This window comes from Narcine bancroftii, chromosome 4, assembly GCF_036971445.1.
Source record: "Narcine bancroftii isolate sNarBan1 chromosome 4, sNarBan1.hap1, whole genome shotgun sequence".
NCBI classification, from domain to species: domain Eukaryota; kingdom Metazoa; phylum Chordata; class Chondrichthyes; order Torpediniformes; family Narcinidae; genus Narcine; species Narcine bancroftii.
Window position 1 is genome coordinate 106358067 of NC_091472.1, and position 13410 is coordinate 106371476.

General features: G+C 43.7%; 1 protein-coding gene across 5 annotated transcripts in view; it reads left to right on the plus strand.

The window, feature by feature from the left end:
* Window positions 1-13410, plus strand: part of LOC138760958 (ras and Rab interactor 2-like) — a 216276-nt gene that overhangs the window by 138919 nt on the left and 63947 nt on the right. The window lies entirely within an intron of this gene.

Consider the following 13410-nt stretch of genomic DNA (forward strand, 5'->3'; position numbering starts at 1 on the left):
ATCTCCTCAGTAGCTTCCACTTGCCTGAACTTGAGCCTCATTTTCACCATGCTTGTTCATTCTCTCTACCCCTCCATCCCCCATACAGAAAGTCCCAAAGCCCTTTGATATTTTCTCTTAACTGCAGTCCGAACCAGTCCCCCTCTACCACTGCCCTTCTCGACCTGTAAGAACTTGTTCTCACCATCAATAACTTCTTGATTGACTCATCTCACTTTCTCCAAGTCAAAGGGGTAAGCATGGATCTCCTGCTTTTTCATTGGCTTTGTGGAAGAACAATCATTGTTGCATGCCTACATGGGCAAGTCCCCTCATCTCTTCTTCTGCTACATTCACGATTACATTGATGCTGCATCATGAATCTATGATGAACTTTATTCACTTTGCTGCTAACTTTCACCCTGATCTCAAAATCACTTGGTCCATCTCCAATGACACTCTCCCCTTTCTTGATCTCTGTCTCCATCTCGAGAGCCAAACTTTACACAGACAACTACCTCGACCACACTTCTTCACCCCCAGTCCCCTGTAAGGGTTCCATTCCTTTCTCTCAGTTCCTCCGCTCCATCAATTCTTGCCTGAAGATGAGGTATTCCAGTCCAGATCATCCGAGATGTGCTGCTTCTTAAAGAAAGTGGCTTTCCCTCTACCACCATCAGCTTAGCCCCTACCTACATCTACTCCATTTCCCGCTCATTTGCCTTGGCCCCCTCTGCCCCCAGATACAACAAAAACAAGATTTACCTTGTCCTCACCTACCACACCACCAACCTCCACACCAACATATTATCCTCCACACCAACATATTATCCTCCACATTTTCCGTCACCGACAACGTGATCCCACTTCCATAGGGACCACTCCTTCCATGATTCCCTCATCCACTCATCCCTTCCCACTAATCAACCCCTTGGCCCCAGAAGGTGCCACGTTTGCTCCCACACTTCTTTCCTCACCACCATTTGGGGCCCCAAACAATCCTTCCAAGTGAAGCAACTCTTCACTTGTGAATCTGCAGGAGTCATCTACTGTATCCAGAGCATCCACTGTAGCTTTCTCTATATTGGAGAGATGGGTCATAGACTGGGTGATCACTGAGCACCTTCATTCTGTCCAAATCAATAACAGGTATATCCCAGTGGCCAACCATTTGAATTCTGCACCCCACTCCCATGCTTTCTTGACTGTCCATGGCCTCAAGCACTTTCAAAGTAAGCCCACCCATAAATTAGAGGAGCAACACCTAATATTCCTGGGCTCTCTCTAAACCAATGGCATTGGCATCACCTTCTCCGGTTTCTGTTAGACCACTCCCCATTCACCCTCTCTTCCCTTTTCCTCTGACTACTTTCCTCCTGCTCTCCACCCCTTCCCTCTCCATTCACAGAGTTATCCCCTCCCCACTTGTTTTCTGCTGTGCCCTCTCTCCCTTATCTTCCTACTACCTTTTACCTGGGCTCTGTGCTCCTCCATCTGCCTCTCCCCCACCCCCATCATTTCATTCAGGCACCTGCCTACATTTTGCTCATGCCTTGATGAAGGGCACAGGCCTGAAATGCTGGTTATTTATCTTTGCCAAATAAAGTACACTGTTTCACCCTGCTGAGCTTCTCTCGCATTGTGTTTTTACTTCAATCATGGCGTCCAACTAAATGAGTCCCATATCCCTCTAAATCTTTCCTATCCATGTACTGAATGTGGCAATTGTACCGTAGCTATCATTTCCTGTGGGGACTCATTGCACAAACTTGTCTATCATGTGGGGGAAAAAGCTGCCTGCTAGCTTAAATCTATACTCTCTACTTTTTGACTCCCCTACCTTGAGAAAAGAAAGACCATGACCTTTTACCTTATCTCTCCCCCATTTGATTTTTAAAAAAGAAATGAATGGAAACACAGCATGATAGCAGGCTCTCCTGGCCCTCAAGGCCATGTTGCCCAAATGCATCCATATGGCCAATTAACCTACTAATTCCATACGCTTTTGGAATGTGGGAGGAAACAGGAACACCTGGAGGAAGCCCATGCAGACATGGGGCGAATATACAAACTCCTGAACACAGTAGCAGATTCAATGCAGGGACACTGGAACTGTAATAACATTGCACTAACCATGCTGTCACTTTTTTTTAATATACCTTTTTGTTTAGCTTTAAAAGGTCATAATAATTGATGTCCCAGTTATGGCTGATTTGAGTCCCACCCACATCCCAAAGATGTGTCAATTGATGGGTTAATTAGCTATTAAATGCCTCAAGTCTGCAGGAGAGTGATAGAATCTGGGAGCATTAGTGTAAGTGGATGGGTGTGTTTGATGGTCAGCATAGATTCAGTGGACTGAAGGGCAAATTACTCTGCTGCTTGACCTAATACCTCTATTCCTGAGTCTCAACTTAACTTCACTAAAGAGGACATTGATGAGGAGGGGAGATGATGTTCTGTGTTTGTTAGCATCATGAAGGAAAGGGGTTCCAAAATGTCTGAAGAAATGTATCCCAGCTTGCTATAGGAGGTCAGGGAGGAGATTTCTGAGGTCCTGGTGGACATTTTCTCGCATCTGCCTTGGGTGAATCATGGATTAAGTGGAGGAAAACTAATATTGTTCCATTATTGAAGAAGGGCAAGAGAAATAACCCAGTTAACTGTGGGCCAGTGAATGGCAGGGAAACCATTGGAAAATCTTCTGAGGAGCAGGATTCATCTTCACTTGGAAAGGCAAGGATTTTCTGTATGATCTTTTTGGGAAATCCTGTCAAAATTGTGATTAGAATTTTTTGAGAAGTGAGGAAGTTTTACTGCTGGACCTATAGTGAGTTCACACTAGAGTTTTGTGAACAGCGTAGGTCTCCTCATCAGAAATCTCTCTCTATATATATTTTTTATATATCTTCTTCTTTGGCTTGGCTTCGCGGACGAAGATTTATGGAGGGGGTAAATGTCCACGTCAGCTGCAGGCTCGTTTGTGGCTGACAAGTCCGATGCGGGGCAGGCAGACACGGTTGCAGTGGTTGCAGGGGAAAATTGGTTGGTTGGGGTTGGGTGTTGGGTTTTTCCTCCTTTGCCTTTTGTCAGTGAGGTGGGCTCTGCGGTCTTCTTCAAAGGAGGTTGCTGCCCGCCGAACTGTGAGGCGCCAAGATGCACGGTTTGAGGCGAGATCAGCCCACTGGCGGTGGTCAATGTGGCAGGCACCAAGAGATTTCTTTAGGCAGTCCTTGTACCTTTTCTTTGGTGCACCTCTGTCACGGTGGCCAGTGGAGAGCTCGCCATATAACACGATCTTGGGAAGGTGATGGTCCTGCATTCTGGAGACGTGACCCACCCAGCGCAGCTGGATCTTCAGCAGTGTGGACTCGATGCTGTCGACCTCTGCCATCTCGAGTACTTCGACATTAGGGATGAAAGCGCTCCAATGAATATTGAGGATGGAGCGGAGACAACGCTGGTGGAAGCGTTCTAGGTGCTGTAGGTGATGCCGGTAGAGGACCCATGATTCGGAGCCGAACAGGAGTGTGGGTATGACAACGGCTTTGTATACACTTATCTTTGTGAGGTTTTTCAGTTGGTTGTTTTTCCAGACTCTTTTGTGTAGTCTTCCAAAGGCGCTATTTGCCTTGGCGAGTCTGTTGTCTATCTCATTGTCGATCCTTGCATCTGATGAAATGGTGCAGCCGAGATAGGTTTTTTGAGTTTTGTGTGCCCGATGGAGATGTGGGGGGGCTGGTAGTCATGGTGGGGAGCTGGCTGATGGAGGACCTCAGTTTTCTTCAGCCTGACTTCCAGGCCAAACATTTTGGCAGTTTCCGCAAAACAGGACGTCAAGTGCTGAAGAGCTGGCTCTGAATGGGCAACTAAAGCGGCATCGTCTGCAAAGAGTAGTTCACGGACAAGTTGTTCTTGTGTCTTGGTGTGTGCTGGCAGGCGCCTCAGATTGAAGAGACTGCCATCCGTGCGGTACCGGATGTAAACAGCGTCTTCATTGTTGAGGTCTTTCATGGCTTGGTTCAGCATCATGCTGAAGAAAATTGAAAAGAGGGTTGGTGCGAGAACACAGACTTGCTTCACGACATTGTTAATGGAGAAGGGTTCAGAGAGCTCATTGCTGTATCTGACCTGACCTTGTTGGGTTTCTTGCAGTTGGATAACCATGTTGAGGAACTTTGGGGGGCATCCGATGCGCTCTAGTATTTGCCAAAGCCCTTTCCTGCACACGGTGTCGAAGGCTTTGGTGAGGTCAACAAAGGTGATGTAGAGTCCTTTGGTTTGTTCTCTGCACTTTTCTTGGAGCTGTCTGAGGGCAAAGACCATGTCAGTAGTTCCTCTGTTTGCGCGAAAGCCGCACTGTGATTCTGGGAGAATATTCTCGGCGACACTAGGTATTATTCTATTTAGGAGAATCCTAGCGAAGATTTTGCCTGCAATGGAGAGCAGCGTGATTCCCCTGTAGTTTGAGCAGTCTGATTTCTCGCCTTTGTTTTTGTACAGGGTGATGATGGTGGCATCACGAAGGTCCTGAGGCAGTTTTCCTTGGTCCCAACAAAGCTTGAAAACCTCATGCAGTTTGACATGCAGAGTTTTGCCGCCAGCCTTCCAGACCTCTGGGGGGGATTCCATCCATACCTGCTGCTTTGCCACTTTTCAGTTGTTCGATTGCCTAATATGTCTCATCCTGGGTGAGGACCTCATCCAGCTCTAGCCTTAGGGGCTGTTGAGGGAGCTGGAGCAGGGCGGAATCTTGGACTGAGCGGTTGGCACTGAAAAGAGATTGGAAGTGTTCTGACCATCGGTTGAGGATGGAGATCTTGTCGCTGAGGAGGACTTTGCCGTCTGAGCTGCGCAGCGGGCTTTGGACTTGGGGTGAGGGGCCGTACACAGCCTTTAGAGCCTCGTAGAAACCCCTGAAGTCGCCAATGTCCACGCTGAGCTGGGTTTGCTTGGCGAGGCTAGTCCACCACTCATTTTGGATCTCCCGGAGTTTGCGCTGAAGATGGCTGCATGTGCGACGGAAGGCTTGTTTCTTCTCTGGACAGGACGGCTTTGTAAGGTGAGCCTGGTGGGCAGCTCGCTTCTTTGCCAGCAGCTCCTGGATTTCCTGGTTGTTTTCGTCGAACCAGTCCTTGTTTTTCCTGGAGGAGAAGCCCAGTACCTCTTCAGTGGATTGCAGTATGGTAGTCTTCAGCTGATCCCAGAGGGTTTCAGGGGACGGGTCCGTGAAGCAGATTGCACCGTCGAGCTTTGCTTTGAGGTTTGCCTGGAAGTTTCCTCTCACTTCGTCTGACTGCAGGTTTCCAACATTGAACCTCTTTTTGGGGGCTTTACTGTTCCTGGGCTTTGGCTTGAAGTGAAGGTTGAGCTTGCAGCGAACCAGCCGGTGGTCAGTGTGGCATTCCGCGCTGGGCATGACCCTGGTGTGGAGCACATCTCGTTTGTCACTTTCTCGCACCAGGATGTAGTCCAGGAGGTGCCAGTGTTTGGATCGGGGATGCATCCAGGTAGTCTTAAGGCTGTCCCTCTGCTGAAAAAGGGTGTTTGTAATGACAAGCCGCTGTTCTGCGCAGAGCTCCAACAGGAGGCGCCCATTGTCGTTGCACTTGCCGACGCCATGCTTGCCCAGGATTCCTGGCCATATTTCTGAGTCTTTGCCGACGCAAGCGTTGAAGTCGCCACGGATGACAACCTTGTCGGCTGTAGGGGTGTGTAGGATGAGGTTGCGCAGGTCAGTGTAGAACTTGTCCTTTTCTGCTGGTTCCGCATGGAGGGTTGGAGCATAGACACTGATGAGGGTGATGCGACGCTTGTTTTGAAGGGGGAGTCGCATGGACATGATTCGGTCCGAGTGGCCTGTCGGAAGGTTTTTGAGTTTGGAGGCAATGAAGTTCTTGACCATGAAGCCTACACCAGATAGGCGTCGTTCATCCAAAGGCTTGCCAGACCAGTGGAGTGTGTAGCCCGCACCGCGTTCTTGGAGGCTGCCTACATCTGCCAGGCGGACTTCACTGAGAGCGACTATGTCGATGTCAAGTCTGAGGAGTTCATGTGCAATGAGGGCAGACCGACGTTCAGGTCGGTAGCTGTCAGCCTTGTCTAGCATGGTTCTGATGTTCCAGCATGCTAGCTTGAGTTTGTGAGCATCTTTTGAGAGGGAGGACGTGGACCTGTCCTCGGACCTGCGCAAAGGAGCTTTTAGGTGGAGTGCAGTGCGCGCAGTACTGGCCCCACCCTTTACACCCATGGTTCGTGTGCCGTGGCCAAGCAAGCTTGGACATGGCAGTGAGGTCTTTGGGTTGTAGGTTTTATATCGGAGTGGCTTTCTCCTATGCAGGTTTCTTATCCGGGCTGGAGGGGTCTGCCTCCCCTCCTAGGTCGGTCCATACTGCCCGGACCGGGGCCGAGGCCGCTGCTGCTCTCCCTGTGCCCTGACTGGGGCCGCCGCCTCCAACTCTCTGCCCGGACTGGGGCCTCCGCCTGCCTCACTCGACCGAGGCCGGGGCCGCCGCCTCCCCCTTGCTCCTACCCGAACTGGGGCCGCTGCCGCCTACCCTCAGCCCGGACCAGGGCCGGGGCCGCCGCTGCTCTCCATGTGCCCGGCCTGGGGCCTTTTAAATATATATATATATATATATATATATATGCAACAAAAATTCCCCAGACTGATTCCTGGAATGACAGATCTGCCATACAAAGAAGGATTAAGCCAAGTGGGTTTGGATTCATGAGTGTTTAGATGTCTGACAGAGTGGATGGTGTGAGAATGTTTCCCCTGGCTGGAGTGTCTGGAATGAGGGTCGCAGAGTTAGCTTACAAGACAACTGGTTTGGGACTGAGATAAGGGGAGGTTCATCATTTTGAGGTGGAGAACCTATGGAATTTAGAGGGCCGAAGAGGTCGAAGTGCTGAATACACTTTGAAAATGGATAGTTACATTTCTAAACATAAAAGGCATAAACAGTTATATGCTACTGAGATAGAGGCTAACTGGTCTCAGCCAGCACAGAAGGCTGAAATAGCCTTTTCCAGCTCCTGGTTATTTAGTTTTTCTGTTGGAGACTTCATCGTTTGTTACAGCGCTGCTTCGAGAGTCTGTGTGATGACCGTTGGCTGCTGTGCAATCTAAACCCAGCCATCTCTTCATTATTGTATCTGGGACAGCAGTAAGACATCCCAACCTGTCCTGATGCACTCATGGTGCCCCTTGCAGAGTTCAGAACAGGAAGTTTTCCTGGTGAACTCCATCTGTGGTGTGGAGCAAGAAACTACTGCGCTCACCCCTTTGGGTAGTCTTGCTGCCTAAGATTTTAACTGGTGGAAGTGTTAAGACATGCACTGTGGTTTGATGTCTTGCTGGGAATTTGCCGATAGTTCCTAGGTATTATTGTAAACCACCTCGACTGGCTATCATATTTCCTGCTGCCCAAACCAACAATAAAAATCTAACTGCATTACTTTCACATGATTGACACGATTTTAGAAATAAAACAAATTGCAAAACCAAAGAAACGATTCACAAAGCGTAATGATTAAACAAAGACTGCAGCTGTGATTTTTCCACAGTATCAATCATAGTCCACCATGCTGTAAATTCCTTCAATCCATCAGAAACTTGGTTGTTGCAAAGTAACTATGACAGTTTTTGAGATTTTTTACATCACACAGCAAGTTCTTTTTTTTTATTTTTATTTTTTTTTCACACCATAAATCACATTAGCCATGATATACACTTTTTCACACATATACAGTGACTTTTTCTCCCCCCCCTCCCTCCTCCCAAGCCACCCCCCCACCCCCCCCCCTCTCATCCATTTTAGGTATACAATCTAGGTTGCATTAAGCCAGTCAGACAATGTTGTCATTCAACAAAAATACACCAGAAATTCTACTGAATCCATTCTTTTCTTTCCTTCTCCTTCCATCAACTTAGGTAATGTTTGTTCCCGGTAGGTTTTCGCTATTGTATTTAATGTAAGGCTCCCATACTTGTTTGAATATTTCAATATTATTTCTTAAACTATATGTTATTTTTTCTAATGGAATACATTTATTCATTTCTATATACCATTGTTGTATTTTCAAATTATCTTCCAATTTCCAGGTTGACATAATACATTTTTTTGCTACGGCTAGGGCTATCTTAACAAACCTTTTTTGTGCATCTTCCAAGTCAATTCCAAATTCATTATTTTTTATGTTACTTAGGAGAAAGATCTCTGGATTCTTTGGTATATTGTTTTCTGTTATTTTATTTAATATCTGATTGAGATCATCCCAAAATTTTTCTACTCTCTCACATGTCCAGATTGCATGAATTGTTGTTCCCATTTCCTTTTTACATCGAAAACATCTATCAGATACTGTTGGGTCCCATTTATTTAACTTTTGCGGTGTAATGTATAGTCTGTGTAACCAATTATATTGTATCATACGTAGCCTCGTATTTATTGTATTTCTCATCGTTCCAGAACATAATTTCTCCCATGTTTCCTTTTTTATCTTTATATTTAAATCTTGTTCCAATTTTTGTTTAGTTTTACCATTTGTTTCCTCATTCTCCTTTTCTTGCAGTTTAATATACATATTTGTTATAAATCTTTTGATTAATATTGTATCTGTAATCACATATTCAAGGTTACTTCCCTCTGGTAAACTCAAATTGCTTCCTAATTTATCTTTCAAGTAGGATCTCAGTTGGTAATATGCCAGCGCTGTATCTCCAGTTATATTGTACTTATCTCTCATTTGTTCAAAGGATAAGAATCTACTTCCTGAAAAACAATTTTCTATTCTTTACATCCCTTTTTTTCCCCATTTTCTAAAGGAAAGGTTGTCTATTGTAAAAGGGAGTAGCTTATTTTGCGTCAATATTAGTTTTGGTAATTGATAATTTGTTTTATTTCTTTCTACATGAATCTTCTTCCAAATATTGAGGAGATGATGTAATACTGGAGAAGTTCTATGTTGTACCAATTTTTCGTCCCATTTATATAGTATGTGTTCAGGTATCTTTTCCCCTATTTTATCTAATTCTAATCTCGTCCAGTCTGGTTTTTCCCTTGTTTGATAAAAATCTGATAGGTATCTTAATTGTGCGGCTCTATAATAATTTTTGAAGTTTGGCAATTGTAAGCCTCCTTGTTTATACCATTCTGTTAATTTATCTAGTGCTATCCTCGGTTTCCCCCCTCTCCATAAAAATTTCGTTATTATTTTCTTTAACTCTTTGAAGAATTTTTCTGTCAGTTCTATTGGCAATGCCTGAAATAAGTATAGTATCCTTGGATAAATGTTCATTTTTATACAGTTTATCCTTCCTAATAGTGTTAGTGGTAGATCTTTCCAATGCTCTAAATCGTCCTGTAATTTTTTCATTAGTGGATTGTAATTGAGTTTATATAATTGGCCTAGATTTTTGTTTATTTGTACACCTAGGTATCTTATTGCCTGCATTTGCCATCTGAATGGAGATTCCTTCTTAAATTTTGAGAAATCCGCATTATTCATAGGCATTGCTTCACTTTTATTTACGTTTATCTTGTAACCCGACACTTCTCCATATTCCTTCAATTTCTTATATAATTCTTTTATTGATAGTTCTGGTTCTGGTTCTGCAGAGAACAAAACAAAGGACTCTACATCACCTTTGTTGACCTCACCAAAGCCTTCGACACCGTGAGCAGGAAAGGGCTTTGGCAAATACTAGAGCGCATCGGATGTCCCCCAAAGTTCCTCAACATGATTATCCAATTGCACGAAAACCAACAAGGTCGGGTCAGATACAGCAATGAGCTCTCTGAACCCTTCTCCATTAACAATGGCGTGAAGCAAGGCTGTGTTCTGGCACCAACCCTCTTTTCAATCTTCTTCAGCATGATGCTGAACCAAGCCATGAAAGACCCCAACAATGAAGACGCTGTTTACATCCGGTACCGCACGGATGGCAGTCTCTTCAATCTGAGGCGCCTGCAAGCTCACACCAAGACACAAGAGAAACTTGTCCGTGAACTACTCTTTGCAGACGATGCCGCTTTAGTTGCCCATTCAGAGCCAGCTCTTCAGCGCTTGACGTCCTGCTTTGCGGAAGCTGCCAAAATGTTTGGCCTGGAAGTCAGCCTGAAGAAAACTGAGGTCCTCCATCAGCCAGCTCCCCACCATGATTACCAGCCCCCCCACATCTCCATCGGGCACACAAAACTCAAAACGGTCAACCAGTTTACCTATCTCGGCTGCACCATTTCATCAGATGCAAGGATCGACAATGAGATAGACAACAGACTCGCCAAGGCAAATAGCGCCTTTGGAAGACTACACAAAAGAGTCTGGAAAAACAACCAACTGAAAAACCTCACAAAGATAAGCGTATACAGAGCCGTTGTCATACCCACACTCCTGTTCGGCTCCGAATCATGGGTCCTCTACCGGCACCACCTACGGCTCCTAGAACGCTTCCACCAGCGTTGTCTCCGCTCCATCCTCAACATCCATTGGAGCGCTTACATCCCTAACGTCGAAGTACTCGAGATGGCAGAGGTCGACAGCATCGAGTCCACGCTGCTGAAGATCCAGCTGCGCTGGATGGGTCACGTCTCCAGAATGGAGGACCATCGCCTTCCCAAGATCGTGTTATATGGCGAGCTCTCCACTGGCCACCGTGACAGAGGTGCACCAAAGAAAAGGTACAAGGACTGCCTAAAGAAATCTCTTGGTGCCTGCCACATTGACCACCGCCAGTGGGCTGATATCGCCTCAAACCGTGCATCTTGGCGCCTCACAGTTTGGCGGGCAGCAACCTCCTTTGAAGAAGACCGCAGAGCCTACATCACTGACAAAAGGCAAAGGAGGAAAAACCCAACACCCATCCCCAACCAACCAATTTTCCCCTGCAACCGCTGCAATCGTGTCTGCCTGTCCCGCATCGGACTTGTCAGCCACAAACGAGTCTGCAGCTGACATGGACTTTTTACCCCCTCCATAAATCTTCGTCCGCGAAGCCAAGCCAAAGAGAAAAAGAAGAAGTTCTGGTTCTGTTAAGTACACTATAACATCATCCGCAATTAGACTGATTTTATATTCCCTGTCTTTTATTTTTATTCCTTTTATATTATTATCTATTCTTATCAATTCTGCTAGTGGTTCTATAGCTAGCACAAACAATAACGGTGATAGTGGGCATCCCTGCCGCGTTGACCTGCTTAAGTTAAATTGCTTTGATACATGTCCATTTACTGTCACTTTCGCTAACGGTCCCTTATATAATGCTTTAATCCAATTAATATACTTCTCCGGTAAACTGAATTTTTGCAATACTTTGAACAAATAATTCCATTCTACTCTGTCGAAGGCCTTCTCTGCGTCTAAAGCAACTGCTACTGTAGGTGCTTTATTTCCTTCTACTGCATGAATTAAGTTAATAAATTTACAAATATTGTCTGTTGTGCGTCTTTTTTTGATAAATCCAGTTTGGTCTAAATTTACCATTTTCGGTACCTGTTCTGCTAATCTGTTTGCTAATAGTTTAGCTATTATCTTATAATCTGTGTTTAGCAAAGATATTGGTCTATATGACGCTGGTGAGAGTGGATCTTTCCCTTGTTTTAGTATTACTGTAATTATTGCTGTTTTACATCAATCTGGTAAGTTTTGTGTCTCATCAATCTGGTTGATTACATCCAGGAGGGGCGGTATTAATAAGTCTTTAAATGTTTTGTAGAATTCTATTGGAAATCCATCCTCTCCTGGTGTCTTATTATTTGGTAATTTTTTTATTATCTCTTGTATTTCTACTGTTCCAAATGGTTCTGTTAATTTATTTTGTTCCTCTATTTGTAGTTTTGGTAGTTCAATTTTAGTCAAAAATTCATCTATTTTCCCTTCTTTCCCTTCGTTTTCAGTTCGGTATAATTGTTCATAAAATTCTCTAAAGTTTTCCTTAATTTCTTTTGGATTATATGTAATTTGTTTGTCTTTTTTCCTTGTTGCCAATACCATTTTCTTAGTTTGCTCTGTCTTAAGCTGCCATGCTAAGATTTTGTGTGTTTTTTCACCTAGTTCATAATATTTCTGTTTTATCTTCATTATATTCTTCTCTACCTTATATGTTTGTAATGTTTCATATTTTATTTTTTTATCCGCCAATTCTCTTCTTTTAGTTGTATCTTCCTTCATTGCTAATTTTTTTTCTATGTTTACTATTTCCCTTTCCAACTGCTCTGTTTCCTGATTATAGTCCTTCTTCATCTTGGTTACATAACTTATTATTTGCCCTCTAATGAATGCTTTCATTGCGTCCCATAGTATAAACTTATCTTCCACTGATTCCGTATTTACTTCAAAATACATTTTTAATTGTTTTTCAATAAATTCTCTAAAATCCTGTCTTTTAAGTAGCATGGGGTTTAATCTCCATCTATACATTTTTGGAGGGATGTCCTCTAGCTTTACTGTCAGTATTAAGGGTGAATGGTCCGATAGCATTCTTGCTTTATATTCTGTTTTTCTTACTCTATCCTGTATACTAGCTGATAACAAAAATAGGTCTATTCTTGAGTATGTTTTATGTCTAGTCGAGTAGTATGAGTATTCCTTTTCTTTTGGGTTTTGTTTCCTCCATATATCCAAAAGTTTCATTTCTTGCATTGATTTAATTATAAATTTGGTTACTTTGTTCTTCCTGTTAATTTTTTTCCCCGTTTTATCCATATTTGAATCCAAATTCAGATTGAAATCCCCTCCTATTAGTATGTTCCCTTGCGTATTAGCTACCTTCAAAAAGATATCTTGCATAAACTTTTGATCTTCTTCGTTAGGTGAATATATATTAAGTAGATTCCAAAACTCCGAATATATCTGACATTTTATCATAACATATCTCCCTGCTGGATCTATTATTTCCTCTTCTATTTTAAATGGCACATTTTTGCTAATTAATATAGCCACTCCTCTTGCTTTTGAATTATACGATGCTGCTGTTACATGTCCTACCCAATCTCTCTTTAATTTCTTGTGCTCCAATTCAGTTAAGTGTGTTTCTTGGACAAATGCTATATCAATTTTTTCCTTTTTCAGTAAATTTAGTAGTTTCTTCCTTTTAATTTGGTTATGTATTCCATTAATATTTAAAGTCATATAGTTCAGCATAGCCATTTTATATTTTGTTTCTCTTCTCTTTCCGTTTTTCCATCATTACCTTTCCTCATTTTCCATTTCTGTTTTCTTATTTTCAACTCTTTATAAGACAACATTCCTACAACATCCAACATTTTACTTATTCTCCTATTTCTATCTTCTTTATCCCCAATCTCCCCTTCCCCTCCTGAGTTGTCCTTTATCCCTTGTCGGACAACCACATCTCCCCTCTCCATTTGGATTTGCGAATCCACTCGCAAGCGTCAACTGATTTTGCAGTGACCGCTATTTCCCCCC